Raw genomic sequence first — 6,228 nt, 5'->3', positions numbered from 1 at the left:
AGGGAAATGAGGAAACTGGTGAAATCCACATTGGTGCCCTGGGGTTGGAGGCATTCTGAGGTGGAAGATGAGGCATTTTTCCTCCAGGCGTCAGGTGGTGAGGGAATAGCGATGGAGGAAGCCCAGTACCTGCATATCCTTGGTAGAGTGGGAGGGGGAGTTGAAGTGTTCTGCCACAGGGTGGTGGGGTTGGTTGGTGGGGGTGTCCCAGAGATGTTCCCTAAAGCGCTCCAGCAAGTAGGCGTTCTGTTTCCCCAATGTAGAGGAGACTGCATCGGGAGCAGCGGATACAATAAATGACATGTGTAGAAATGCAGGTGAAACTCTGCTGGATGTGAAAGGCTCCTTTGGGGCCTTGGACGGAGGTGAGGTGGGGGAGAGCTATGGGCGCAGGTTTTGTAATTCCTGCGGTGTTAGGGTAAGGTGCCGGGAGAGAAGGGTGGGGGGTGGCGTGGACCTGACGAGGTAGTCACGGAGGCAACAGTCTTTATGGAAAGCGGATAGAGGTGGGGAGGGAAATATATTTGTAGTGGTGGGGTCCATTTATAGGTGGTGGAAATGGCGGAGGATGATGCGATGTATACAGAGGTTAGTGGGGGTGGAAGGTAAGGACCGAGGGGGGGGTTCTCTCCTTGTTGCAGTTGAAGAAGTGGGGTTTGAGGGCAGAGATGCAGGACGTGGATGAGATATGCTGGAGGGCATTATCGACCATGTGGGAGGGAAAACTGTGGTCTTTAAAGGAGGCCATCTGGTTTGTTCTGTGGTGGAACTGATCCTCCTGGGAGCAGATGTGGCAGAGGCGGACGAATTGGGAATAAGGGATAGCATTTTTGCAGGATGTGGGGGGGAGTTGGTCGGATTGTAGAAAATGTTAGTGTTGAGTCAGTCACCATTGATGGAGATGGAGTGGTCCAGGAAGGGGAGAGAGGTGTCAGAGATGGTCCAGGTGAATTTAAGGTCGGGATGGAATGTGTTGGTGAAGTTGATGAACTGTTCAACGTCCTCCTGGGAGCATGAGGTGGCGCTGATGCAGCCATCAATGTAGCGGAGGAAGAGGTGGGGAGTAGTGCCAGTGCAACCGTGAAAGATAGACTGTTCCACGTAGCTGACAAAGAGACAGGCATAGCTGGGGCCCATGCGGGTGCCCATGGCTACTCCTCTTGTCTGGAGGAAATGGGATGATTCGAAGGAGAAGTGTGAGGACCAGTTCAGCTAAACGAATAAGAGTGCCAGTGGAAAGGTGCTGGTGGGGCGTCGGGAGAGGAAGAAACAGTGGACTTGGAGGCCCTGGTCATGGCAGATGGGGGTGTATAGGGACTGGATATCCATGGTGAAGATGAGGCATTGGAGGCCAAGTCCTTTACCCTTTACCCATTCCCCCCCCCACCCCCTATCCACCTATTGCACTCTCAACTATCTTCCCCCCAGCTGCGCCTTCCCCCTCCCATTTATCTCTCCATCCACAAGCCTCCCAGTCTCATTCCTGGTGAAGGGCTTTTGCCCGAAACATCGATTTTCCTGCTTCTCTGATGCTGCCTGATCTACTGTGCTTTTTCAGCACCACATTCTTAGATTGACACATTGGCAAAGAAGTGAATACTAAGGAGGACAGAGAAATAAAAAGCTGGTGTCATGTGTGCATTATTTATTGGAAAGTAGCAGGCAGATTGTGAAAATAGTTAAAAGAAAATTGTACAATCCTGGGATTTATGCAGAGGCATGGAGAAGTACAAGAAGCATGGAAATTATGGTGAACATTTCTAAAACAGTGGCTTGCTCTTAACTGAAATATTGTATCCAATTCTAGCTTTTCATAAGAAAATCATGATATTTAAAGTACTGGAGGCATTTAGTCAGGTCCACCTGGGTGTTGAGAACTCAACATCCCATTTGTGTAAAACCAATTTTTCACAATTTTTATGTTTAATTTGATGATTATTTGGGTGGTGATCTTTATTTCTAGTACAATTATTAACAGTTAGGTAGTGACAGTGAAGTTAAGGTTCTAATTTAATCATAGACATCATAGAATCTTAAACCTCATAGTTTAAAACATCATCAGAATTACAGCTTTGTAACTGAGAGGCACAGGCCATTACAGAGTATTGAAGGTAGCATTGCAATAAATGGTAATTTTATTTTAATTTGGAATTTCAGTCATAACCACTGATCAGGCAGCAGGCCATTAGAATATTCAAGGAAAATTATTTGAACATTTCAGTCATACTACCTTTTCTGTCATGAAGAAATTTGCAGGAATCCTAATGGTTAAGCTGTCAGTGCTTACAATTAGAAATATACAAATCTGATAGCAACTTATGATGCCTGTACAAACTCAGCCAAACTTCAGAGTATTGTCCATGATATATGGCTCTAATACAATACACAGCATTAAAGTTTTGAAGCTGGAATTATATAGAAATCACTGATTTGACATGCACTTCTATTATTTCCCCGTATCATTTCAACAGTAATTGCAAGAATGAACAATGTTTAACTTGAATTAGGGATTTCTGAGCTTTTAATAGCATCTTAAGCCATTGTTACCATTGAACAACCTTCTGAACTCCAGAAATATTATTTTACAAAGGCTGAGTCACAATCTCTCAGAACATTTTAAAATTGTGGATCTTCAATAAAACCTTTTAGAAGTTTTAAATCGAGGTGAGCTACCTGTGAAGTGGGTCAGGTGGCAGCACCTGATCCAATTATTAATAATAAATAAATAATGATGCTTAACGTCGGTCGAAAGGAATTACCACAACATTGTCTGTAAGAACGATATCTCCGTTTTCATACTTGGGTTAACTAAGGTGACGGTAAAGGGTGGGGGTTGGGTTGCGGTGAGGAGTTCTTTCTGGGAAAGCACTTTCGGTTTTTTTATTACTTGTGGACATCACTGGCAAAGCCAGCATTTATTGTTCATTTCTAATCACCTTTGAATTGGTAGCTACCTTCTTGAACCCATGGAGTCCAAGTCATGTGTGCCCACAATACTGTTAAGAGAGGGGGTTTCAGGATATCACGTCTTTAGATGTCATCACTCACATCTTAAGAAAATGCCGTTAGGGAAGAAATGGGGGTCATCAGCCCAAAGAAGAGCAGTTATTTGGAAAGCTCAGAATACATCATACTCAAAAGCAGCGTTCTCTTTTGGAAAATGGTGAGAAGACAGTTCTTGTGAGGAGTGCAGTGAGAGTAAAACTACACAAAGCGGGGAAGCATAGAGAAAAACAGTGTGGAAGATTTAATGGTGATTGTAATCTGAATTGTGCAGATGTAACTCCAAAATGGTATGTTGCCTCCCTTGGGCCAAGATCAAGGATGTCACTGAACAGATGTAGGACATTCTGAAAGGAGAAGGTGAACAGTCAGATCATGGTTCTCATTGGGGCCAGTGATGTAAGTAATAAGAGAGATGAGGTCCTGTATAGAGAATTTAGGGAGCTCAGTAGCAATAAAAATACAGGACCTTGTCATAATCTCTGTATTAAAAGAGGAGGTGGTAATGCAACTTTGATCAAGGTGAGTCTATTACCTCAAAAAGAAATGATATCATATGCGAAGGTTCTTCAAATGAAGCTGTGGAAGGAGAATCTAAAAACAAATGGGGGCCAATTTACTGGGGGCTTCTATTAACAGACAGAAAGTGAGGACAGCAGATGCTGGAGAGTCAGTGTCAAAAGGTGTGTGCGCTGGAAAAGCACAGCAGGTCAGGCAGCGTCCGAGCAGCAGGAAAGTCAACATTTCGGGCATAAGCACTTCACCAGCAACCCCCAAACAGTCAGAGAGAGATAGAATAGTAGATATGTAACAAATTTTGAGAGAAGTGTAAAAATGTTAGGATAATAATAGTTGGGAATTTCAACTATTCAATATTAAATGCTTAGTCATTTCACATCAAATTTTAACAGTTTGATGCTTTTTAAAAAACGACTAAGAGCAAAACTTCCGCAGCTCGTAGCAGGCAGAGACCCCTCCCCACCCCCTCCTGCAGCAGCAGAAGCATGACCAAGAGATCGAAAAACTCGAGCAGCGCATCGGAGGAGTGGAGCAACGAGCCGTGGCCTTGGAGACTGCTGCTGAGTCATCAGAAAAATATTCAGTTCTTGGGCCTTCCTGAACGGGAAGAAGAAGGCCAGTTTGTAGATTTGTTGGAGCGATGGCTCCCACAATTATTGAAGTTGGAGTCGGAGCTGAGCCGAGGGCGGGTGGAGCGGGCCCACCGGGTTGATGTGTGCAGGCCCGGGTCAGACCAGCGCCCCTGCCCAGTTCTAGTCTGACTTCAATGTTATAAAGAAAAAAACAAATGCTCCTGGATCCCCAGGCTATGATGTGCAAGGGCTCCAAGATAATGCTATTTCAGGATTTCTCTCCAGTCATGGTCCGCAAGAGGAAGGCATTCAATACTCCATTCAATATTCAATACTCCATGCAATATTCAATACTCCATGCAATATCCGACAATGCTGCGCTTCAGCCATGGAGGATCTGTATATAACTTTGGATCACCGGAGAAAGTAAAACAATTCTTGGACTCGCTCAAATGGATTGTGGGACTTGAACTGTATGGATAATGAATTTATTTTGCCCCCCCCTTTGTTTACCCTTCTTTCTTTCTCTATCTTTCTTTTACTCATCTTTCCCTGGGGGTGGGAGTGGGGTGAGGGGCTTATTCTTAACTCTTTCTTTGGTCTCATTTTTCATAGCTGGTGTGGCTTATTTGATTTGTGGGGGAGGGTATTTCTAGAGCGGGGTTTTCTTTTCTTCTTCTTATTTAGTTGCATAATACTTACTGGGATTGTAATTTTGTAATTTTATATATTTCTATTTTGTATTGTTTTATTAATCAAACTCAAGAGTTGGCGTGGGGTGAGGGGTAGGTCACTCATTTTTAACTCCTGTTTTATAAGACACTTGAATTTATTCACTCCATTTTGTAATGTCTGGGCCAAGGGCAGGGCCCTAGTTGGGAGAGGTTTATCAATAGACAATAGACAATAGGTGCAGGAGTAGGCCATTCAGCCCTTCGAGCCTGCACCGCCATTCAATATAATCATGGCTGATCATTCCTAATCAGTATCCTCTTCCTGCCTTATCTCCATAACCCTTGATTCCACTATCTTTGAGAGCTCTATCCAACTCTTTCTTAAATGACTCTAGAGAGTGGGCCTCCACTGCCCTCTGGGGCAGAGCTTTCCACACAATCACCACTCTCTGGGTGAAGAAGTTTCTCCTCATCTCTGTCCTAAATGGTCTACCCCGTATATTTAAGCTGTGTCCTCTGGTTCGGCACTCACCCATCAGCAGAAACATGTTTCCTGCTTCCAGAGTGTCCAATCCTTTCATAATCTTATACATCTCAATCAGATCCCCTCTCAATCTTCGAAACTCAAGGGTAAATCATGGTTGGTTTATTCTTCTCTCAGAATCTTTCCTTCTTACTGGGAATGTATTTTTGCTTAGAGTCGTGAAATACCTCCTAAAATGTCTGCCACTGCTGGCTTACTGTCATTTCTAGAGTGGTGGTGGAAAAGCACAGCAGGTCAGGCAGCATCAGATGAGCAGGAAAATCGATGTTTTGAGCAAAAGCCCTTCATCAGAAAGGGCTTTTGCTCGAAATGTCAATTTTCCTGCTCCTTAAATGCTGTTTGACCTGTTGTGCTTTTCCAGCACCACTCTAATCTTCAACATCTGTAGTACCCACCTCTGCGTTTCTGTCATTTCTGCTAATCATTTGCCCAATTCACTTTCGCTAACTTTATCCTCATTTCATTGTCATTCCCATTACTTAAGATAAACACAGCTATTTCTGACTCAAGTTTCTCACTCTCAACCTGAATATTAAATTCTATCATGGTACGATCACTACTTCCTAGAGGATCATTTACTCAGAGGTCATTTGTTAATCCTGCCCCATTACCTAATACCAGTTCTAAGATAACCTGCTCTCATGACACATTGCTCTAAGAAACTATCCCTACTGCACTCAATGATACTACAAGAGAAACGAAGAACTGTAGATGTGTAGGTCCTTCCCTTACTTTAAATTTGTGAATAGTTGCCCTATTTATTTCAGGTATATTTAATGTATACAGAGCATATTTCCTGTGCCAATGCTGTTAATGGAACTTTTTGCATTAGATGTACAGTAAAGTATTTTCATGTAAAAATAGTAATTCGGTTATTGCTAGAATATCATAAGCAACAAAATGCAAGCCACTAATC

This window comes from Chiloscyllium plagiosum, chromosome 6 (assembly GCF_004010195.1).
Source record: "Chiloscyllium plagiosum isolate BGI_BamShark_2017 chromosome 6, ASM401019v2, whole genome shotgun sequence".
NCBI classification, from domain to species: domain Eukaryota; kingdom Metazoa; phylum Chordata; class Chondrichthyes; order Orectolobiformes; family Hemiscylliidae; genus Chiloscyllium; species Chiloscyllium plagiosum.
Note: the sequence above shows the minus strand (reverse complement) of the source record.